The following is a 25,311-nucleotide window of genomic DNA, read 5'->3' as shown; positions in this document are numbered from 1 at the left end:
ATTAAGTTTCTTTAGATGAGTAGACTTTGAGAAGAGACATGCTACATACAACAGAGAGAGAGAGAGAGAGAGGAGACAAATGTTTATCCATTCGCTTTGTATGTGATGCTGTTTTATGCAGTATTTGTTAAAGGTGAGGCTTGATGGAAAGAATAGAGTGTTGGAAGACTTATTACAAGAGGAGTACAGAGAGGTAATGCAAGAATCTCACCAAGTAAGAGAATAAATATGAATAAAGTGATGAGAGTATAATAAGCTAGAGCTGGACGATGAGTTGGGAAAAAAAACAGTTCTGTAAGTGTGATGTAAAGGTAGAGTATATATGACAGATGTGTCAAAAAATGCTACTAGAAAAAGGGAGAATGGTACAAAAGTGCAGTTTATGGGGCTGTGAATAGTGATTGGTGCAGAAGGTGATATGAAATAAAGTAAGAAAGTGAGATACAGGATGATGTGAATAATGTTTTGCAAACTACATTAACTTCATTTGGAGTAAAACATTAAATAATTTATCCTTTTAGGTTGTATAGCTATGATGATAAAAAAATGACCTAAATAGTAATGATAAAGTGGCATCACAGTGTGAATATGAAAAGGAAGATTTGAAGCTATCTTGTTATAAGATGTGAAGTTAATTTTGGATAAAGTAACAAATTCAGTGTTAATCTTGTATATAAATATAAATCCTACTGGATCAGTGAAAATGAGATGTAAACTTTAATAAATACCAAAAGAAAAAGTATATTAAAATTAGCAATGCATTTAGAATAAAAATGCATTGTTTTCAATTTGAATACAGTGACTTTCTCTGGCAGAAGCATCTTCAGTTTAATGCCTTGTACAAAGGGTAGCACCTCAAGAGTGCAGCACTGTGCTATAGTACCTTTTTAATACTGGAAAGCAGGTCCAACCACCTGTTGCAGGAATAAAACCTACAGTCTCCTAAGCTTCTTGCAGTGTAAGAAAGTTTTGTTTTTAATTGCTGCGAAGCACTGGGGAAAGAAAGTTCTGAGAACTCTGTGAAATAAGGAAATCATTAAGGAGCCTACCCCAGTTGCCCCAAAGTATTGTTTAGTTAAGTGACTTCTCAGGGTCTCATAGTTAAGTATTTGAAAGTGGAAAGATTCATATCCTGTACTGTTAGCATATGAAGCAGGTCATTAAGAAGGCAGAGCTTTAGTCCTGTGTGCTAACTGCCAAGTGAGATGGAGTTTATCGCTGCTTTAAGTATATCCTTAAGAATGAAATTCAGGGACATGTATCATTTTTGATTCTTATCTTTTGAAAATTATTCTTCTGTATTTGTTAATCAAGAACTGTTCTCTTCTCTCAATTTTTGTGATTCACAGTAGCAGTTCTGACTCTTGGAATTCCTGTCTGTAGATGACTGATTGACTGCCCATGTGCCATAGCTCTTCCCTTCCCCTTCTAGGTCAGACTCCCACCCCTACTGACATCAAGCTATTTACATTTTAAAAGGATGTTGCTAGTGCCACGGTTTGGTGATTTGATGAGCATCTGAAGTACTTACCAGTCTGTCATGTCAGTCTGAAGCAAGAGTTCCTTGATAAGTATCCAATCTGGATTTTTCTTCTGTACCTTTTCTGTCTGCCTTACAGTATAGGTAAGTTATTAGTTGCACTAGCGGTTGGAAGCAAGTACCTCACAGGGACTCTACGACTTGCTGGGCCTGTAAATGGTGTGTCCACTTATCCCCATTGTGCTTTTCTCAGTTGGTAGATTGTAAGATGTAGCGCAGAATCTCTTGTTTTTTGATAGCACTGTGCAGCATTTTACGTCCCAAATGATGATGTGACAGTACAAACACAAGATTGACTTCACTAATTACCTTAGTTTCTGGTGCCTTACCAGAGACATTCAGTAATAGCATGGGAGGACATGGTTAATGGACCACATTGCTTTGCAAAGGATGGTCTGCACCTGTCCACCCTAGACTTCAGAATATTGGCTAAAACTTTATTCACTCCTTTAGAGCCTTTTTAGGCAATACCAAATTGACAAACTTGCCGGCATAGCAAATAAAACCCAAAGAACCTAATGCTAGGAGTCTAAACAACCTCCACACCCTGCAAGCTCTCCTCACTATGCAAAATATAGACATATGTGCCGTTACCAAGACAGTGCAAGACTTCAGTATCTTCCCCATATTTAGACAGTCAGCTGCAAAGACAGGGACAAAAGGCAGAGGAATCTCAATCTATGATAGTAACAAGCATAACTCTACATTGGTTAAAGAGAACAATGCCATGGAACTTATCCTGTAAATCCCCATAGACAAAGTCACATACCAAATCCTAGCAAGCTGTAGATCGCCCTCTGTGTCACTAGAATCCCATAGCTCATACCTTGACTTACTGGAGGCACTCGCCTTTAAACCAAATACCCTATTTATGGGAACTTTAGCTACCTCTTTGTAGATTGGGAAATGTACACTGCCTCATACTCACAGGCACAGCAATTCCTGGACTGTATTGACATACCTGTGGCCAGATAGTGCTTACACTTACCAGATGTTTAAGCATACTGGTCCTGGTACTCAGCACTGTGGGAGTGTGCCTCCCTCATGTCACTGCCCCACTGATGATGTCTGACTTCAAAGCTATCTACTTGGATGTAAAAATCAACTCTGTAAGCCTAGCAAACCCTGTAGTAGTTTGGAACTATTCCAGCGCAAGCTTGCCCAAATTCAGTGCCCCTCCAACCCCAAGTTCACAGCAACCTGTGCAGAATTATTCACCAAGACCCTGTACAATGGTGTTAAATGACTGTTGATAGGCTGCTGTATGCACTGGAAGTAAGCCCAAAACAAACACTTAAAAAACATATTGGTGTAAAACTAACCTTAATATGGTATATAACAAAAGGAAAAAAGTATCACTAAAATCAGGAGGCTCCATTTTGTTAGTTCAAAGTTTCCTGCTTAGTTTAACTAATTGCCCGTCAAGGACAATTACACTTTCAACGTAGCCTCACAAGGCCTTCTAAGCTGTGTCCAAAACCTCAAAGGCAACACACATCAGTGTGCAGAACTGGTGGTCAGTGGTGCCACCGTCATTGGGCAGAGTGACCTAGTGCAATTTGCTGGCTGACGGATTCAGCTCAACCCTCCAACCCCCCCATGAAATGCCTATTAGCATAAAACACAACTGTTAACAGGAAGCAGGTCCTGGAGGTGCTCGCTAAGGCCAAAAACACAGCCTCAGTGGGCCCCAACAATATTTCACAATGCTTCCTAAGTAGCTTGAAACATGACCTATCAGGCCCACTTGCAGCACTTTTCAACTATAGCCTCAAAACATATTTGTACCACGAGAATGAAGGACTGCAGTGGTTACCTATTGCATAAGGGTGGGCCATCAACTGACCCTGGAAGCTACAAGCCATGGAACAAAAGACATAGACAACCTTTAGAAAATGGACCCAACCAGTTTGTCTTTGTCAAGGTAACGCCATGCCTGCTACACCTGTTGGACTGTTTTGGGAAAGTCACCAAGGCAATGGATGAGGGGAAGTGTGTGCATACTGCCTACTTCGACCTGACTAAAACATCAGATACAGTACCTCACTTAGTTGTAGTTGACAAACTCCCTGAACCGGGTATAAACCCCAACATAACTCACTGAATTGCCAGCTGGTTCACAGATGAGACCCAGGAAGTGAAGATTGGTGAGACTACCTTCACTGAGAGACCATTCACCAGCAGGGGTACCTCAGGGTTCCACGGTGGGACTGCTGCTGTTTGGCATTTACTTCTTGGAGGTAAAGGTTAATGTTAAATGCTTTTGGCTGACAAGTTTGCAGGTGACTGCAAGTGGAGCTGTCATAGATTTCCCCTCATGACACAGACTTCTTATAAGAGGGTGTAGCACTGACAAAGGACTGGTGCGAGTCGCGGACTAAAACGCAGTGCAAAGAAAACTACCACCCAGGCTAATTACTCCATTGATAAGACACCCGTCAGAGATGACCCGATAGTCTGGTATCTGGGAACATGTGTATATTGTAATCTGGCCTTTTACTAACATGTTTCCTCCATTAATCCAGGAGCCTAAACCTTGACATCACAGTGAACAAAACATTCTGGAGGGATAGTTTCCTGAGCCAGAGACTCCCCATACTCTGGAATAGACTGGCCATACATGTCAAGCAGAGTGCCTCCTTGGCCCTCTTCAAAAGGAACCTTGACGACTGGATGGGAGATAGGAAATTTACCCTGGGGATCATGTCAGTCGCCCTGCTAGACAGGGGTTCAGGGAAGTAAGTATTGTGTGAAGAAATAGCCAGGGAATTGTTATGGCTAGGCTTGTTCAAGCCCTAGTGTCGGTAGCCTTTCAGTTAGGACTTTGTGGTTTGCATCTTGGGCCCAAATGATACTGGCACTAATCCTGAGGTGGCTGGCTTGATCCATACAGTGTCAAGTGGTAATGTTCGGAAGATCTTTTGGTAGTGTCGACAGTTCTCATTTTAGCCCTTAGTATTAACAAATGCTGTTGACTGTAGTGTCACTTTTTGACCTTGGTGTCAAGTTTTGCCAATGCCAAGAAGTTTTATGGTTCCAATATCTGGGTTAACAGATCTTGGTTATCCTTGGCACCAGAACCTATCCTGGTAATCAGCCTTCTGGCAGTTAGTGGCTTATGTACTGAGAATGACATCTGCATCAATAGCAGTGAAGTTGGAACAGGTGTTTCTGCCTATGTGTTCCTCAGCATATGCCTCAGCAATCGACTTTGGTCTTGTTTTGAAAGTGCACATTTCCTTGCTTGACCAACTAGATGTCCCAGTTTCATATAGTTAAGACAGAAGATCTAAAAGCTTCAATCTGGATATCCTAGTGGCTTTTGGTCATCACTGTCTTCTCGTTCTCCTTGGGTCTTATGACCTTTTGAGGATTGGTTGGTAACTTGCATGTAAAAGAAGGTACATTGACTAAACTGCTTACTGAGTCTAGATGTTGAGTATGTGGGGGGTGCAGGTTCCCAACCAGGATGATCCCAAGCTTGGGAAAAATTATGATGGGATAAGGCAAAGAGGAGAATAGCCTAGGGACCCAGTGTCTCTTCCACACAAGACACTGCCTCTTCACTTCTAAGTCAGCTTCCTGGATGATTCTACCAATTGATAAAAAGTTAAAATCGGCTATTACTATAACATAAAACAAGCCTGATGTCATGGTTCAAATTCCAAGGAGACTGAACTGGATCCCCTTGTCTTCTAAAGACTAACTGTTAGCCTGATTTGATTGTGGTGAAAGCTGCTGCGAAAAAGGCTTTATTGCACCAAAGCATTTCTGTCCTATCCTGTTATAGTCCTAATCTGTGGATAGATTTGGAAAATTAACTTCTGTGGTCTGCATTATTTTTCCATTTCGGGATATAAACTGTATGGCACACGTGATCAGGTTTCCTCAGATCATGAAACTTTAAGTGTAAGATACCCCAGTTGCTGGACCATTTGCGAGGTGGGCAGTTTAGGCAGAAGTTCACAGGCCTAAACCAGATGCCATATGCTGACCGTCTAAAAAAAACTCCAGCTATACTGTGTGGCATATCGTCTACTCAGAGGTGATCTCTGCTTAACATAACAAGGCCATGTCAAACCCTGAGCTGTTGGACATGCTCCACTTAAAGAAATCCCAATCCCTCAGAGCCACACGCTCCAGGGATCTAAACCTTATCACAATGAACAAAACATGCTGGAGGGATAGGTTCCTGATCCAGAGACTCCCCATACTCTGGAATAGACTGCCCATACATGTCAAGCAGAGCGCCTCATTGGCCCTCTTCAAAAGGAACCTTGATGATTGGATGGGAAAAAGGAAATTCACCTCGTGGATCATGTCGGTCGCCCTGCTAGACAGGGGCCCAGAGAAGTAAATATTGTGGGAAAAAAATTCCGGGGAATTGTTATGGCTAGGCTTGCATAGGGCTTAGGGCCGATAGCCTCGTACCAACCTGTGAACCTAAGTTGGTCTCTGTTAACAGCTGTCTCTTACATCATCGGACCTCATGATGAGGCTATCTTATAGTTCTGTTCAGGGTTTTGGCCTCTACTGTAGGTGCATCTATACTGATATAATGTCACATCTTACTTCATTTAACAGGTTTTGTTGAACTCTTCAATATGTATGACCTTTTCAGATGTAGTTGATCCAGACAGTCAAAAACTATTGTAAAGCACGTCTGGAGACTATGGGAAGAAAAAAGGTTGAAACTTGCTGTTTATGTGAAGCTTCAAGCTCAGTGATATGCCTTGTTGGGGATTTAACAGAACCTATATCGCATTTTGTTTATGCATAGCCAACAATAATAAAACCAGAAGTCTGGAAGGAGGTAGTGTGTTTTGGCAGTTTATAGAATGGTTGCCCATATATATCCTTGACCAATGCCTCATCTGTCAGAAAAAAAATAAGCGGGAAGAGATGACTTGAACCCTCAAGAAAAAGTTATCTAGGAAATGCCACTGGACCAGGAGTTAGATTACTGCTTGAAGTTTAGTTCTGAATAAAACAAAGGATCTGAAGTAGGCAGACTTCATTCGTCTGCAACCTGTGGGTATCGGATCCGATCTCGGATCCGAGCCGGCAATTCAAAAGCTTAGGCTCCGAGCTCCTAGCTCCTCCCTCTTACCCATAACCCCTTGCCAAGCCCTGACTGACCTCAGATTTCGTTTGCCGCTTTTCAAGAAGCAACGGAATTCTAGAGCTCCTGGCGTGGTTTGAGATAAGTGTAGTTTTTCTGACAGGAAAAGTTTTCAAATTCTCTATTTTTGTTATTAATATAGTTAGAGTTGTGTGTGGTTAAGGCTTTCCTCCCTCTTTAGTTAATTTTTCTCGGGTTTTCGTAGTTTGCTTGTGTATGTGTGTGTTTAGGCCTTAGGTGTAATGTCTGAAGCCCCTAAGGCTGTTTTTTCGAAATGTACCGAGTGTGGCCATAAGCTGTCCCCAGCAGATGGCCACACTCGGTGCATCTTGGGGTTGAACACCTGTCTTCTGGTTGTACCATTTGTGCAGGGTTCAACCCCCGGGCTTTAAGGGAACGGAGGTCGAAGTTGGTGCTGGCGGGTCTTTTAAACCCAGATACTGCTTCGGCCTTTGCCCTCCAGTCAGCAACCTGTTGCTGTGAGTTCTCCCCTCCGGCTGGGACTCAACCTCCCTTAAAGTTGCTGGAGGAAGGATTCTTCTAGGGAGAGACAGAAGGAGAGGCACAGGGAGAAGCACCACAAGAGGAGAGCCGAAGCTTCCAGTTCGGCTCCTCCATCTAAGCGGGCTTCCCCTGTGCCTTCTAGCTTTCCTCCTCCTCGGCTCCACTCCCCTCGGTTCTCTCCTGGACCCGAGGAGGAGGAGGCTAGCCCTTCCAGGAGGTCACCGAGACGGCTCTCTAGGTCCGCCCGGTGGCCTCCTCTAGATCGACCTTTTCTATGAGCGAAGCTGATATGGACGGATGATGAGGAAATTCATCCAGGCCCAAATGCAAATGGAGTGCTCCTAGCCCCCAACCGGGAGGCTTCGACCCCTTTTTTCGCCCCCTTAGCTCCTTCTCCGACCCATACCACGGGTTCGGAGCTATCGGCGCCGTGCAGATTTGGATCCGGGGGTGGGTCGGATCCGATAGGTCGGCGCACCTCGGATCCGTCCCATCCCTTGAGTGCCTCGGGTACTTCGGACCCGACCTCTCGGAGCCGAGGGCCGAGCCTCGGATCCGAGGGAGCTGGTGTGTCTTCGGCTCCGTCCAGGTCGGAGCACACTGGTCTCTCGGATCCGACGGTTTCGGCTCCGACTCCGATCCGTACATCGGATCCGAGTGGGGGTCGGCTCTCGGGGCTTAGAGAAGCTGGCTCCCCCTCGGCTTTCAACGTTATGGAAAGGGCACTGTCGAGGACATCCGGACCCCCGGTCCCTGCCACGGCTCCATCCCGCACTCCATTGCAGTTGGGCCAGGCCCCCACCAGCCGGTCCCAGGGACAGCCCGCCTCGATGTCCCGAGTACTCCTCGGACAGCCCCCCCGATGAAGTACCTCGGAAGCGCAAGTGCAAGAGGAGGCACATGGACTCCCCTGAGTCCGTCACTGAAGACACGGACTTGGATGAAGGGGAAGGCTCCCCTAGGTCACCCCCTGAGGACGTCTCATTTGGAGACATCATGGAGATGTTAAGGATCAGGGGGGGTGGTCTGCCCCCAAGGCTTCTTCGGACGAGTCTGTGTTCTTGGAGGCATTCGAGGCGGCCCTTCTACCTCTTGGGTGTCCCTCCTGCTGACCCCTGGTAGATCTTATATCTATCAGGGCGTGGAAGGATCCGGACACCATTGAGCCTATCCCTAAGCGCCCGGACCGCATTCTTTCTCCTCCATCAGACCGCACCCACTGGAGTAAGGGTCCCCCAGTAGATGCCATGATGATGGCTGCAGCCACGAAGAGGGAATTGGCCCAGGAGAGTCCCTCCGTCCATCCTCCGGGCAAGGAGTCCCGTTCGATGGATCGCATTGGGAAGCGAGTTTTTAGTTCAGCGACCTTCTCCTTGAGAGCGCTGAACTACATGGCACATGTCATTAGGATGCAGCGAGATCTGATTAAAGAATACGCTGCATCTCCCGAGTCCATCTCGGTGAGGATAAACAGGTTTACTCCACCCGAATGGCCACTCTCAGATCTGTATCCAATACATCTATGCGGCTGCTGTCTCATGCTACTGAGGGAGCTAGAGCCAGCGGAGCAGGCCTTGTCATGAGGCGACAGGCCTGGCTCCGCCATTGTGATTTTGCTGAGCCCTTCAAGGCGACCTTGCGAATGCCCTTTCGATGGTTCTGCCTTGTTTGGCAAGACTGTTTGAGACATTAGTCCAGAGCGAAAGGACGGAAGACGCTGTCTGCCGTCGGAGTCCGCTTCTCAGCTCCCCAGAGGTCCTTCTCTAAGAACCAAAAGGGACAGAAGAAGATGTGGTTCCGAAGTCGCAGCAGTCCCAACCTGCTCCGGATAACCAGTCCTTCCGTGGCAGAGGAGGACGGGAGGTCGCCGTGCCAGAGGCAGGGGGCTCCTGGCAATTTTGGGTCCAGAGAACCTTCTCTGAGAGACCCACGCAGCAGCCCTGAAGGGTTGCCCGGCTGTCCGTCTCTGGAGGCAGTCGGGGCGTTCGATGCACCTGACTTCTTGGGAGTCCATAACAACAGACAGTTGGGTGCTTCGACTTATATCCAGAGGATATTCAATACCCCTAATCAAGATTCCCAAATCTCGCAGCCTCCCAGATGTTCCACCCGACCAAAGGGAGGCGGCAGCTCAAATCGAGCAGCTGCTAGAAAAAGAGCCATCCAGCGTCCCCAGATCAAGCCGGATTAGGGTTTTACTCCAGGTTCTTTTTGGTGCCAAAGAAGACGGGGGACTTAAGACCAATTTTAGACCTTTCCCTGTTGAACCTGTCAGTAACCAAGCAGAAGTTCCGGATGGTCACTCTGCAATCTATACTCCCCTTTGAGGGAGAACGACTGGATGTGTTCCATAGACCTCAAGGATGCGTACTACCACATTCGGATGGACAGACGATCCAGGAGGTTTCTTCGCTTCGGCTGGGAGCCAGTCATTATCAGTTCAGGGTCCTCCCTTTGGTCTCACCTCAGCCCCAGGGTGTTTACCAAGGTGTTAGCGGTGGTAGCGGCCCACCTGAGGCTCCAGGGATTACAGGTCTTTCCGCACCTGGACGACTGGCTCCTGACGGCATCATCAAGGCATCTTCTGTGCTCAGCCAGGGATTACTTCCTTCAACTAGCACCAAGGCTGGGCATCACGATCAACTGGGAGAAATCTTTTCTGAATCCAACTCAAATTATAGATTTCATAGGAGGAAGACTAGACACCAGATCAATGCGAGCCTTCCTCACCCCAGACCGTATCGTCAGCCTGAGGTGTCATGTGACAGCAATCCTTCAACCTTCTCCAACTGCAGCTTCGGTCCTGAGGGCCCTAGGTTCTATGGCGGCAGCTATCCCGCTTCTAATTCATGCCCGTTTACGCATGCGGGTTCTTCAATGGACCCTTCAAGTTCAGTGGTCTCCTCTTTGTTCGTCTCTAAACGCTCCGATTGCGGTCAGCAGAGCGTGCAGGGACTCCCTTCTGTGGTGGCTTCTTTCTCCAGAGCCCCTAGCAGGAAGACCCTTTTGCGCTGCATTTCCCGGAGCCAGAGTGACCACGGACGCTTCTTGCCTCGGGTGGGGGGGGCATTCTGCGGGAAAGAGTGTCCAAGGCACGTGGAATCCCACAGAGACGTCATTGCATATAAATGTCCTGGAAATGAGGCGGTGCTCCTAGCGTTGCAAGCACTTCACCACGTTCTTCCTACAGGGACTATTGCGATTCAGACAGACAACATGTCCGTAGTCTGGTATATCAACAAGCAGGGAGGAACCAGGTCTTACCCCGTTTGTCGAGAGGCCATGAGAGTCTGGGAATGGGCAATTTCCACCAAACGCTTTCTGATAGCAACGCACATTCCGGGAAAGTCCAACATCCTTGCGGACAAGCTCAGTCGCACCATCCTTTCTCCACACGAGTGGTCCCTCAATCTTCAAGTAGCGAAGAAGATTTTTGCCGCTTGGGGGCAACCCTGTTGCGATCTTTTGCTTCTCCCTCAAACGCCAAATGCGACAATTTCTTCGCTCTGCTTCCCCACCAGGAGTTCGAGGATGCTCTGGTGCATGCTTGGCCTCCCGGTCTCCTTTATGCCTACCCTCCACTTCCTCTGATGCAGAGGTTTCTGCAGAAAGCCAACAGTTTGGGGAGCAGAATGATTCTCATTGCCCCATTCTGGCCTCGACAACCTTGGTTCCCCTTCGTATGGTCTCACAAAATCAATCCACCATGGATTCTGGATCCAATTCGGATCTCATCTCTCACCCTCTGGGAATGCCAGTTCCCAATCTGCGGACCCTGAAGTTGACAGCTTGGCTGCTCCAATTCCAACCTTAATTAGGACTCCCGGTATCTCTTCACCGGTCAAAGCCATTTTGGTGGCTGCTCATAAACCTTCCACCAGACAGGTTTATCGGAGTAAATGGAAGAGGTTCTCTATATGGGCAGGACAGAGAACTGTGGATCCTTTTTCAGCACCTATCTCTGCGGTGCTAGATTTTCTAACAGACCTCTTTCATCAAGGGGCCAGTTCTTCCACGATTAAGGTACAATTGGCGGCTATCTCGCATTATCACATTGGCCAGGACACAGCTCCCCTTATGACAGTGAAATTATGCAAAACCTTTCTCAAAGGAGTTTTTTTGTTAAGGCCTCCAGTCAAGGAGGTTGTACCGCCTTGGGACTTGTCTTTAGTCCTGCAGGCCCTTACTGCTCCTCCCTTCGAGCCTGCAGCTTCTGCTGATTTAAAATTCCTTTCCTGGAAGACTGCCTTTCTGGTAGCTATCACTTCAGCCAGAAGGGTGTCTGAGCTTCAGGCTCTATGTGTCAAACCACCTTATCTTTCTTTCTTCCCTGATAGGGTGTGCCTCAGGACCAATCCATCTTTTCTTCCGAAGGTCTCTTCTGAATCCAATATTAACCAGTCAATCAATTTGCCTGTTTTTTTCCCAAGTATTCAAACAAAGGAGAATACAAATTGCATTCATTGGATGTTCATAGACAATTACGTTTTTATATTAACAGGACAGCTGGCCACAGGAAATCAGATCAGCTGTTCGTCTCCTTTGCTAAATTTGCTCTGGGTAAAGCAGTGTCTAAAGTCACTCTATCTAAATGGATTGCTAATTGCATTCTGCAGGCATATGACACTTCAGGCAGACCTGCTCCTCAGAGGGTTACGGCTCATTCTACTAGGGCAGTTTCTCGTCAGCCGCCTTTAAGTCCCGTGTTTCGTTGGATGATATCTGCTCGGCAGCTACTTGGGCCGCGCCTCATACTTTTATTTCTCATTACAAGGTGGATATTGTTTCTAGAGGAAGAGCATCCTTTGGCTCAGCGGTGCTCGGAACATCCTTCCATGACGGCCCAAGATTCAGGTAGCTAGGGACTCTGTCCCACAGGTTGCAGACGAATGAAGTCTGCCTACTTCAGATTTAGAAGTTATGTACTCACCATAACGTTCCATCTGAGTAGGTGACTTCATTCGGATGCAACCATCCCCCCCTCCATCCCCCTGACCTTTATAGTGCGAGTATTTATGCTGTTTTAGTATACTGTGGTCAGTATTTTGAGGCAAACTCAATCTGAGGTCAGTCAGGGCTTGGCAAGGGGTTATGGGTAAGAGGGAGGAGCTAGGAGCTCGGAGCCTAAGCTTTTGAATTGCCGGCTCGGATCCGATACCCACAGGTTGCATCCGAATGAAGTCACCTACTCAGATGGAACGTTATGGTGAGTACATAACTTCTAAATCTAGATTATAATAACCTTATCCAGTTCATTAAAGAAGAATTTTTTTGGGATAGCCCTTTTGGAGTCCATCCTTCCACGTGTCCTAAGGAGAGTGGATGTGCTCTTTAGACCTCCAAGACATTTGTCATTCTCATAGCCCCCTTTTTTTGCCTCCATAAAGTTTGGTTCCCTTTGCTAAGGTCTCATCTTTGGGATAAACCTCTTTGCTTTCATCCATTCAGAAACCTGCTATCCATTCCCTTCAGATGTTTGAATCCAGGTCTCCCTCTAACATTTAGCATGTGGTTCTTCAGTTTTATTAACAAACGGAGATCCTTCCATCTCCATCCAGGGTAGCTCATATCCTCAAGTTTTTGCAGAACCAAAGGCAGTACAGACATGCACCTAAAAGCAAGTGGATTTCTTTGCATTTGGACGTCGTCATAATGACTGAATCTTATACTGCTTCTGTGCTGTCGTTCTTGGGCTACTTGTCACAGATTGACACTGGTCTCTAGTATTCCTTCACAAAAATACACCTTGCTTCATTCCATTTCCGTCAACATTCTCATTCCATGTTATTGACATCTTTGAAAAGTGTGTAAAGTCTTTCTTATGATTACATTTTTTCGATCCATTTTTCCTTGTGGGATTAAAAAGTTTAAAGTTCTCTGTACTTTTGAACTGGCATCTGTGGTAGATTTGATTTGTCTTTGAAAATTCTTCTTAGTGCCATAACTTTAGCCAGAAGTGTTCGAGTTGCAGGTCTTATCTGTGTATTCCCTTTGTTTGGTATATTTTAAGGGTCGTAGGAGATTACTATGCTAACGACTGTAGAGCCTTTTTAAGATTAGCCATTCATACCAGATTTTTCCCAATTATCAGTGTTCATGGGCTAGAATGACTTTGGTATATGCCCGTGCCTTAGGGCATCCACAGACTGCCCTGTCCATAAGGTCCACAAGCAACAAACCGGGGTGAATTTGTGATTTCCCATCCACTGGCCCAAACTGAGTTTTAATAGGCTTAAGGAAGAGCTCCGTTTCACACAAATGGAGAGTCTCTTCCAGAGAAGGGTAATCTCTTAGACACATAACAAGGTTTAGTTCTTAATTCTAGTGCTGTTAGCTTTGCAAATGTAGCAGATCCAGCAGGGCTGGATCTTAGAATGCCTTGCAGATCAAGCATAATTATCACTCAGTAGTCTGTAGGAAATAGTGTCGGGCGGCCATGGTGGTGCAGCAGTTAGCGTTGCCACCTCACAGCAAGAGGTTCTCCGGTACGATCCTCGGCTGGGGTGCCTTTTGTGCAGAGTCTGCATGTCCTCCCTGTGGCGTGGGTTTCCTCCGGGTGCTCTGGTTTCCTCCCACATCCCAAAGACATGCTGTCAGTGGATTGGACACTTCAAATTGGCCCTAGGCAGGAGTGCGTGTGTGTGTGTGCCTACTGTGGAAGGTTGGGTGGTGGGCTGGCAACTCAACACCATAAAACTCCACTGCCAATCATGAGTGGACAGGTGATCCACTGTGGCGATCCCTAACCGGTAAAAGCCGAAAGAAGAAGAAGAATTGTCTGTGTTTTAGTAAGAGACCTCTGTGACAGCTTCAGGTGTTGTTAATCCCTGGTCAGGTTCATGCTGAAGGCTACATTGTACTCTATTGTTCCTAATGAGGACTGAGTATAATGGGACTATGGTCTCCATAGATCTGGATGCCATGCCCTTTTTATGTCATACCACTTAATTCTCACTACCATGGATATGTCATGATCAAAGTTCACGTTACGGCCTACCTGAGTTCCCAAGTCCCTTACTGCAGGGTCCCTTCTTGGAGGCTGTTATCAGTGTTGTAATTTTCAGTGGTAGTAGTTTTTTTTCTTTGCATTAAGTTTTAGGCCATGGTTCTTGCACCAAGTTATTTGTCTGTCAGACCCTCTTGGAGGATGTCTACATCCCTGGGGGGATTCACCGATTGCACCTAGTTTGCAGTCATTAGCAGATTTGGTCACCCAGAGGCCCTCTCCTTTGGCATATACTTTGAACTAGAGGCAAATGTAGAGGTCCCAGTGCCGAGCCCTGTGGAACTCTACTAGTGATGGGCCTCTTGGTGGATGATGATTCCACCATCCTAACTTTGTGTGTCCTGAATGTGAGCCATTTGACTATCTAGTGGGTGACGTTGGGATTTACACCTAAGTTTGTGAGTTTGTCTGTGTTATCCATGTTGAGTTATGTCAAATGCATTTGCCAGGTCACTGTAGGCATTATTTGTCTTGCCCTTGTCCAAGGCTCTAGTGACCTTCTTGACATCCACCTTGTTTATTAGACATGATCTGCCCTTATCAAAATCGAACTGGGATAGATCCATTGTTTGAAGATCTCCTATGTCTTGGTTTATCTGGTCCACTATAATTCTTTCCATGGCCTTGCATACAAGACTAGTCAAATTTCTGAGTCTAGTGATCTTCCCCCTTGTGTAGAGGGATGACAGTTGCAGTCCTTCATTCCTTGGGAAGAAGGCTGTGGTTCAATAGCAATTCTAGTGGGCCTGACAGGTCATGTTTCAGGCTGTTTAGGAGGCATCTTGGGATATTATCAGGACCCATTGATGCAGTGTTTTTAGGTCTGGAGAGCAAAGTGAAGACCTGTATAGTTTGGGGAGAAACGAGGGAGGGGTGAAATTAATGCTAAATTTATCTGCCAGCAAATCTGCTCTATCCCCTGGTTTAGTATAGGAAGTTCCATTTGCTATTAGTTCAGCACATTGTTGGGTGTTCTTATGTAACTGAGAAATGTGTTATGGTTATCCTTAGCCTCGGAGGCTATTTTTGCCTCAAAGTTGGCTTTGGTGGACTTTGTCCCCAGAGTTTCTTGTTGAGACTAAATAGGGAGGTTTTGTTTTTTGGCCATCGCCTTTCCAGTTTTTGGCCACAATTTTCTTTGTTCCACATCATATTTATAGTGGGGGAGTCCACCAAGGGGGCTTGTTTTCGAAGTTTGTCCTAAAGTTTATTTCAGTTTTGTTCTGTTGTTTCTCTGCAGTTATTCACATGCATTTACATGGTCTCCATAAGCATTTCTGCATAGGCCACCGTGTTCTGAGTTTGGGGGGGGGGGGGTGCTTGGAATTTAGCTATACCATTGCTTAATATAGGGTAGTGCGCCTTTTAAAAGTTTTTAAAGGTTCTGGAAGTTCAGCCTTTATTTCAAGGCTGACCACTTTGTGATCTGCTCTGACCAGTGAAGACATTGCTTGGTGGGGGGGGGGCAACATTTCATTATATTTGTGAGTACCAGTTCCATGATATTTGCACCCCTAGTTTGCGTACAGACTAGCTGTCCCTGGGTTTTTGTATTGACAAAATCCAGGGATCTTTCAGCCTGTACATCAGTGGCTGTGTATGTATCCCACGTTATTGTGGGATAGTTTAAATCATTCATGAATATGGTGCTGGGCTGAATTGTCAGTGACTCCAGTACAATTAAATGTGTAGCATGGTTATACTGGGCCATAGGTGGGGGACCTACAGCTATCAAAGATGTGGTATGGGACTTCACCTAAGGTTAGTTGTACATATAGCAGCTCAACATGTCTTATTGTTTGACAGTCTTGGATGTGCTTATTTTTATGTAGATAAACCCCAGTTTCTTGTCACTTCTTGTACCACAGCTGGTCTAAATCTTTGGAAGAAATTGCAGACTTATACTAATGGGGTGTTTTCTACAACTTCAAGACATGTTTCAGTAACTGCACAGATGTCATCACTCTTCAGGATGAATAGCACTTCCAGGCAGTAGAGTTTCTTGTTGAGACTCGTAACCTTGAGTAGTAACACTTTATCATGCATAGAATTTACTGTGTTGGAAGGTTTATCAGATTGGCATTGCCTATAAAAGGCACTGTAGAGGTGGATAAAAGCAGCGTGGTCTGACTGTCTATCTTCCTAAGCTGACAAATACTGGAAAACCCTTAGAATGACACCAGTAACAAAGCCAACTATTAAAGTCCATCTTCTCTTTATACTGTGGTATAGTCTTTGGTGAAGGCAGAATGCTGCTCAGTGACTGCCTGGGACACACAGTCTGAGATTTCTGTCGTGTCTCTCCATATAGTCCACAGAGGTACAGCTCAGGTCATTAACGCTCACATGAAGTGTAGCAGAGCTATACTGGTACTTGTGGTGCATTGTCGTGATTGCATGTGGGAAATAAATCGTTGTTCCAACCAAAAAAAAAAGGAAAGCACATTAAAACATGAGATTAAGTGGGGGGCTGTCCCCCACACCCCCTTACCTAAATATACTAACTCCGAGACCGCACTACAGTGCCGAAAACGCCAAAGTACCAAAGCGGCCAAGCGAATTCTTTCCCAGGGAAAGAATTCGCTTACATGCTGCATTTTGTAGTTTCAGTTTTGTCAGTTTGACCAAGATGCATTCGAAAACATGCGTCTTCGGTCTGCTGATAGGAACCCAGAGTAGGTGGTGCGTGGGGGTGTGACTGGAAGCCTGTTTGGATATATTAATGTGTGTACGCGAGAGCTCTGCCTCCAAAGACATAATCTAACTACATCTCTCGCATACTGTGTCAGTCTGCTTAAGAATAAGGTGGCTGTCACTAAACGAGACAATTGCTACTTTGTCTCAGGATGGCCATTTCCACCAGGCCGGCTACAGAGGCAGTAGGAAAGTGCACATCCATAGCCATGGATCTTATTTGTGTTTTGTTTGTTTTTTCTGTTGTCATTTGTGATCTACGAGGGGCTGTACTCTGGGTGTGTGCGCACGCTTGTGGTGTGCATGTATACATTTTTGTATATATAATATAGGTTGGTACTATGCTATTGCCCCTAGGGCCTATACAAGTCTAGCCATAACAGTTCCCTGGCTGTTTCTTCCCACAGTATTTACTTCCCTGGTGCCCTGTCCAGCAGGGCGACTGACATGATCCCTGGGGTAAATTTCCTATCTCCCATCCAGTCGTCAGGGTTCCTTTTGAAGAGGGCCAAGGAGGCACTCTGCCTGACATGTATGGGCAGTCTATTCCAGAGTATGGGGAGTCTCTGGGTCAGGAACTTATCCCTCCAACATGTTTTTTCATTGTGATGACCAGGTTTAGGTCTCTGGAGCGTGTGGCTGTGATGGATTGGGATTTCTTTGTATAGCATGTTCAACAGCTCTGGGTTTGACATGACCTTGTATGTTAAGCAGAGATAGCCTGTGAGTAGACGATATGCGACAGTGCATAGCTGTATTTTTTTAATCGGTCAGCATCTGCTTTAGGCCTGTGATTCTTTTAGTGAGGTGTTTCAGTGGCCTTTCCAGTTGTTGCAGATGTCTTGTGAGGTACATGCCAAATGGGACATTGTACTCTATGATGGGTCTAATGAGGGATGAGTACAGTAGGACAATGACCTCATTTTTTTTCTGGATGAAAAGCCCTTAGTGATGAGGTGTGCCACATAGAAGGATTTCCTGACTTTTGTAGCGATGTGGTTATCGAAGGTGAGACCACTGTCCACCTGTGTTCCTAAGTCTCTTATCACACTTTTGGTGTTTAGCGTACTGCCACCTATGTGGTAATTCATGGGTACATGGTTTTTCCCAAAGGGGATAACTGTACACTTCTTGGCATTGAGCTTGAGCCCATGGCTCTGGCACCAAGCATCTGTTTCTTTAAGGCCCTTTTGTAGAATATCCACATCATTTGGGGATTCAGTAATGGCTCCCAGTTTGTAGTCATCTGCGAACTTTGTTAGCCAGAGTCCCTTAGTGTTGGCCTGTACTTCAGAGAAGTAGATGCCAAACTAGAGCGGTCCCAGGACTGAACCCTGAGGATCTCACTTGTCACTTGAATGGAGCTGGGTTTGGAGTCTGCTACTTTTACAGTGTGGGTTCTGTCAGTAAGCCAATTGGCAACCCATCGAGTGCCATAGGGATTTATGCCCAGCTTCGTAAGTTTATCTATGATTCCAGAGTAGGGGGTGCTGTTTAAGGCCTTGGCAAGGTCCAGATAGGCTGTGTGGACTACCTTACCCTGCTCTGGAGACTGATTCAAAGAAGTCCATCAGGTTCAGGCGACATGCTTGGCCCTTCACGAACCCAAACTGGGTGGGGTCCAGTGTTTGAAGGTTGCCAATGTCTTTATAAGTTTCATGATGATACATTCTATGGCCTTGCAGATCAGGCTGGTCAGACTGATGGGACTGTGTGTGTGTGTATGTGTATATACAAATAAGGTTCAGATTCTGCAGCAATTCACTATTGTGAGACTACAAGACAAAGGTCCCAGACCAAATAAATTACAAGCAGAAAAATGCAGTAGAATTGTTATAAATGAGGCTCGGATCTTGCAGCAATTTACAATTTTTTCACTATTGTGAGTTATACTAAAAGACTAGGCTGCACCCACCAAGTAAAATACAAACCAGTAAAAAAAGTAGTAGAAATGTAATAAATGGGGCTCACAGCCTGCAGCAACTCGCATATCGTCTGCTCAGTGGCGATCTCTGCTTAACATACAAGGCCATGTCAAACCTAGAGCTGTTGGACATGCTACACTTAAAGAAATCTCAATCCCTCAGAGCCACACGCTCCAGGGATCTAAACCTTGTCATCACAATAAACTAAATATGCTGGAGGGATGGGTTCCTGACCCAGATACTCCCCAGACTCTGGAATGGATTGCCCATACATGTCGAGCAGAGTGCCTCTTTGGCCCTCTTCAAAAGGAACCTTGATGATTGGATGGGAGAAAGGAAATTCACCCCGGGGATCACGTCAGTCGCTCTGCTAGACAGGGGTCCAAGGAAGTAAATAGTGTGGGAAGAAATAGCCAGGGAATTGTTATGGCTAGGCTTGTATAGGCCCTAGGGCTGATAGCCTAGTACCAGTCTATGAACCTAAGTCCTTCTACTACTGTGAGGGATACCACAAGAGTAAGGTCACAGAACAAGTTAAAATACAAACGGCTGACTTTTGGTTAAAATAAGGAAAAATGGAAAGAACAACACAGTTCAGATTAACACTGAATATTACAGTGTGCACTATTTGAAATGGGACGATATGAAACTGAGGTTAACTTGAGTTTTGAGTCTAATGGGAGTGCCTTATCAGTTTGCGGTATCGTTGTCCAGCAGAAATAGCACTGGGAGGGGCTTGCAAACCCTAATTTACAGGATGGACAGACTGCTAAAAAGCCACCAAGTTTAAAAGCACAAGAAGAAGTGGGTGGATGGGGAAAAATCCAAAAGTTAATGTAGTCAAACAGTTTTAAACTCCTGAGCTCTTGTAGTTGAAGAGGAAAACAAGTGAATACCTTGAAGGAGAACCGCACCCAGAGTCAAAACATGATTATTTTATAATGGTTTGATTTTAACACCACTCTGGGACTATTTACACGTTTTTAACTGTTTTTGTATTTAATTTGAGTCTGACCATATGGGGTCTGGCATCTTGAAGTAATTCTGATTGTTTACTCTGCCTCTAGGTATCCCACAGTACAGTAGTCTGTAAAAAGTTACATCCTGCAGGCCTTTCTATTTTTCCTAAAGCTCCTGTCACTGCATTGATTTTACATTCATACACTGCTGTCTTTCATTTAGTTTTTAAGTAACATTTCATGCCATTCAATAGCAATGTCTTTCGGCTTTTCCTGGTTAGGGGTCGCCACAGTGGATCAGTGGTCCGCAGATTGATTGGCAGTGAAGTTTTCACGGTGTCCAGTTGCCAACAGTGCAAATGCCACAGAACAGACTTTCAAAGTGCTTGTTACTGCTGCTGCTTTTTAGAATGGCTAAACCGAAGTCTTTTGTAAAGCTTGAATTGTACTACTTTGACCCATCTCCCATCCCCCTTCATGCTTAACTTCCGTAGCTGTCAAAGTGGTAAGGGTAATTTGAGCGGTTACCTGCTGTGATTGACAGCTCATAGCAGGAGACTTGACTCGTGTATTGTTTCCTTGTTCTAGCCTTTGCTTTCTGTATGGGTAGCGGAAGGACCTGGGAGCTGTGACGTCACGGCATGGGTGGGTTTGGGAGATGTGACGTCACATCATGGGTGGGTTTTTAGGACTGTCATTGTGATGTCAGTTTGGGGAGGGAATTGGGCAGAAAACTACCTGTATTCAGTGGCCTTGATGACATCACTGAATTGGAGACTGCAGTAAGCTTTTCCAGGGTGGGATAAAAGTTTTTTGAAAGTTAAACCACCACAGTACAGTAAGGTACTGTTCTAGTGGAGAGAAACAGTAGATTTAAAATATTTCAAAATGCTGTACTGTTTATTCATAGCAAGGACAGTAAATAGGGAGAAAAAGGATAGAGAAGTTGAGCGTTTAATAGTAGAATCCCATCTGTTGCCCTTTAAGTAGGAAAACTGTTTCAGAGCTCCTCCCACTAATTAGCTAGATCTAATTCCTATTCAGTTAATGAATGCAAAAGGAATGTTTCCTTACTGGCTCTAGCCAGCCACTTTTAAGACTTCAAGAAAAAAACTTTGCAGTAAATCAAAATTTAAAATACAACAAGCTGTAATAAGACCAGAATCAAAACGTAATGGAAATATCCAACCAAACCTTAAATGTAGAAAATCCAAAAAGAAATGCAGTCATGTAACAGTTTTAAACTGCTCTTGTAGTTAGAGAATAGTTTTCTTGCTAAGGAATCCTCCTTTCATGTCAGAGATAACTGAATCCTAACTTGTCAGGCAATGCACCTTCCATTATTTTCCCTTGGTTTTCTATTAGAGGCAAGAATTCATTACACTACAAGGATGTTCATAGTGAAACTCCCAGTCTTTCCTTTAAAACTAAATTATGCAGAAGAGATTCAAAGTTGGTCATGTTCTTGTCTTAAAAGTAAAAACTTTATTGAAAAGTGTGTGAGATTGTACTAGCTGAGTGGTTGACTGACTTTATTTTTTTTAGGAATTTAATAAAGTACAGTAGTAAGCCTTTGCTGTCCGAGCTTGAGGACCATTCTAGTAGAGAAGTGGTTGCCTCTTAGACCTTCTTTCATAATGTAACATTTGATTAATCAGCTGCTTGGTCTTCAAATAATGTGTTTGCAAGGCATTATAAGCTGGGTTAATATCTGTCTAGATCTTCCTTTGTGAACACAGCAGTCAGAAGAGAGTTCCCAGAAGGGAGATGGCCCCAGCAAGATGAGCTTTGGACTGTGTTCTGCAGTTTGAGTACGGGCCACTTCGATGCAGGATAAATTATGTACATATTTGAATGAGCAGATTCATCCTTGTTAACATACTGCCCAGCTTTCCTCTCCAGTTGCTAATTTGTCTAGAGGTCTGGTTTTCTGTTTTTGTCCTCTTGTTATGTCATACCAGCAATATAGTGAGTAAATGGCTTTATGCAGAGTGTTGCGACTAAACTGATAGGATATAGCATGTCCATTAGCCCCGCTCCCCTTGGCATTTTTGATATTGGATCATTTGTGTTCCCCATTGCTTCATTCTTTCCCAGAGTTAGTGCATCATTAGGGCATACTTTAGGTAGGTACCTTCTCTGTGCATGCATAATCTGTCCTGATCAGGACAGCCTCCTGACTGTGCAGGTCGTAATATGTATGGTGACCTGAAAAAGAGTATGGCCAGCTGGGTGTATTTTACAAGTTGCTATGGGAGAATTAAACTTCTTCTTCCACAGCATAATGAGTGCACATCTCTGGTACTGTACAATGGCTGGGTATCAGGGGAGATGTGGCCCACCCCTGCTGTGGTAGCACAGTTTTAATGCCTCTGCTTGGGCAGACTGGTGGTCTGTGACTGATCCCTGGTCTTCAGTGGGAATTGTGACCTAAAACCATGCTTCCTGTACACTCCCACATCCCTTTCCTGAGAGCGAGCAGGATTACATTTTATTTTGTTTTCTTCCTTGCCTGGGCTGCTGAAGCCCCAGGGTCACCAGTCAGAAAATGGCCACAAAGAACTGCACAAGCCTGCCTCGTTATTCTTGTTTGCATGTCAACACCTGAAAAGCTGGAGCTTTTCTCCTTGGGTCTCCACTGAAAACGGGCCATTGGCTCAGATGGACTAACCTGGTTAACAAATGTTAAATAAATAAATGCAGACCACCCAGCAGCACCACATAGTAAGAAAAGATGCAGTTTGCCCCAAAGGAGCACAAGTTCAGTTTGTTTTTTATTCTTCATGAACATTATGTGCAGGAAATTTTTCATCATAAGCTTATTTTGGAGCAACAGTAGCATTCCAGCAAGGAAAAACTCTCTGCTTTTGGTGTTATGTATACACCTTCAGACTGATGTAAACCAAGAGCTGATAGCTGAATTTGAAGTGCGTGTGGAACTAATTTCATAGCACAGTTAAGTGTATTTAAAGTTGCAGTATTAATTGTAATAGATTATCCAGACCAGGCTGACATCTCATGCATAATCAATAGAATTACAAATTTAAATAAATATAGTATCTGGTGCATTGTCACATTATCTTAAAGAACCTCAAAGTTTGAACCAACTTACGATCACATGTAAATGAATGAATTTAGAAATATTTGTTTAATCCATCTTTTTTTATAATGGCAAGTCATACTGTCTGATAATCTGTTGTGACCATGTTGGTTAGAGCCTGCCAATACCCATAAACATGAACCTAGCCTCAGGATGTTTTAATATGTGCTAGAATAAAACCTTCTTTTTTTTTTCTTCCATCTGCTGTCAATAAGGTCGTCGTAAGTACGTAAATGCAACTTCCCAGATGTTTTTTTTAGTAGAAAAAGCAACACGTGAGGATATAACAAGATGTATGACCCACTCATTTTAACTTATTGGCTGCATATGCTAAATGTTTAGTCGATATTAACATATATGTAAATTCTGTACTTTTGAAAATGTTTTGACAAAAAAAGAACAATTCCCACACTAAGATGCCAACCAGTTTGACTCTTACTATACTAGTTTGGATTAGTTCTATTGTTTTTTTTTTGTTTTGTAGTGCCTAAAATATTTCACTACTGTTTTTATCACTTCTGTAAATAAATTTGCATGTTCAGTAATCATTGTCTATTAAATACATCTATCATATAAAAGTTACTGCAAGGGGTAATTAAAATTGGCAAATCAAATGCATTGTTTTGGGTAAAGTCTTCAACCCAAGTAAATTGGCCATGGTTATATGGCCATTTCCATAGCTTGTGAAATGCTCTCTTCATTACAGATTCTTGCAAAAATCAGTGTTAAATCTCATGAACATTTTTCAGATCAGTCTTATCTGATTAAATGTTTCAACATCAAAAAAATGAAATTTGGAAATATTCTGTATCATGATCCAAGAGTGGCAGCTGGGTGCCTGTAGGAGCGAGTTTTTAGTCTGACCTTGTTCATCTGGGATGCAGTCAGATATTTATCCCTCTTCATGTTCTTTTGCCATGTCCACCTAATTTAAGGTGTTTATTGTTGTATTCTGTACTCTTCCCTAGAGCAGCTCCCCTGTTGTGTTCAGCACCTCCTCACCCTTATTTAGCTCTGGTCAATCAATGGCTGCCTTCTTCTGAAGCAAAAGATCGTTTGCCAGAACGCTTTGACACCACCTCTTCTACTGTTGATGTGGTACTCTTCTTCAGTTGACGCAGAACAACCCTTCACAAGCATTATCTAGAAAGCCACCTTCTTTTGTTTCCCTCACTGCTGATATCCTACACAGGTTGTGAGGGAACCACTGCAGTTTGTTTTTACTCTTCTTTTACCATTATCTGTTTCTGCCTCACTGATTGATGCCTTTTATATGTTCTGTCTGTCTGCATCCCTAGCTGTGGTATAGTTTTCCCTGAGATACTGTATGCTGTAGGATATTGAAGATTTGAGGACCTGGGCCTTATTAACTGCCTTGGTGCTGGAGGGACCAGCTGAACACTGTTAAGAATGTGAGACTAAGGCCATGTCACATATCCCCAAAGGGCGGGGGTACTGACTGAAATCACTGTTGCAGTATTCTTCACATATGGGTTTTTGTCCGCCGATGTAGACCAGAGTACCAAAGCTTTACCTTCCCAAGGGAGTATGTCAGATTTGTAACTTCAGTGCATATATGTCAGGGTATATAGGCTGACATATGTATGAGTACCCCAGACTATCTCTCTGCTAACTGTACGCAAGTCATGCATCCATCCAACTGATCTTTGTTGAGCTGTTGGTTCTGTTGCTTTGCTTTATCACACTTCAGATAAGTGCCCCATTGGGGAACTTTGCTTTTTCAAATACTTTGTGTAGATCACTTATTAGTTGTCAGCTAGGTGGTGTAAGTGCGGGCCGGTTGGCAGATCCCATACAAGGACTTGTACACCGTGTCTTTTTTTTGTTTAGGCCTGGAACATGACTAAGAACCTGCACCATTTGCCAGTTGTTTGTTCCTAAAACTTGTCGAGGCTTTCCTCCCAGGACACATTCCTTGAAACTGAATCCAAAATACTTGGCCCAGGCCAAAATAGTGTTTCTCTGAATCAGACGCACCCACTAAATTTACAGAACCCATGGTTAGTCAGACACTGTCTTAGCTGCCCGCTACCAAGACCCCATTAGAGGCCAGTATGCCTCTTGAGGCTTCACAGGTGGTGGACACCTTGGGCAAACCACATCTTATAATTTCAGAGAACCCACATGAAATGCCCCAAATTCTCGTCCAGGAAGAGTTTCTTGGTACTCTTGATAGAAGTGTGCCAAGTTTCTGACCCCTTGAGACTAATTCAGGCAGACATCAAACCTAGAAAGAAAAAACAAAAAACTAGGCGTGACTTTCCCTACAACCTCCAAAGAAAAACAATGGAACTTTTTCCAGTGCTTATTTAAGGCAGTCATGGCCCTGAAACATCTTTCCTTTGTGTCACAGTTGTCATAGGTCACACCACAAAGAGAGTCAAGAATTCCCTTTTAATGAAGAACAGGATCTGGATTCTTATCACTCCCTGGATTATTC

At 44.5% G+C, this 25,311-nt stretch overlaps 1 protein-coding gene across 4 annotated transcripts in view; it reads left to right on the top strand.

The window, feature by feature from the left end:
- RER1 (retention in endoplasmic reticulum sorting receptor 1) overlaps positions 1-25,311 on the top strand; it is a 560,749-nt gene that overhangs the window by 44,449 nt on the left and 490,989 nt on the right. Inside the window, exon 1 of one of the 4 annotated variants that reach the window (XM_044062999.1) lies at positions 13,831-13,835. The exons of the other annotated variants lie outside the window; for them this stretch is intronic. The gene's annotated coding sequence lies outside the window, so the exon portion shown is untranslated. Of the gene's footprint in view, positions 1-13,830; positions 13,836-25,311 lie in introns of those variants that run through there. 4 annotated transcript variants of the gene reach the window in all.

The sequence above is a fragment of the Protopterus annectens genome, chromosome 2.part1, assembly GCF_019279795.1.
Source record: "Protopterus annectens isolate FY-2018-M chromosome 2.part1, PAN1.0, whole genome shotgun sequence".
NCBI classification, from domain to species: domain Eukaryota; kingdom Metazoa; phylum Chordata; order Ceratodontiformes; family Protopteridae; genus Protopterus; species Protopterus annectens.
Note: the sequence above shows the minus strand (reverse complement) of the source record. Positions and strands in the feature narration are given on the sequence as shown.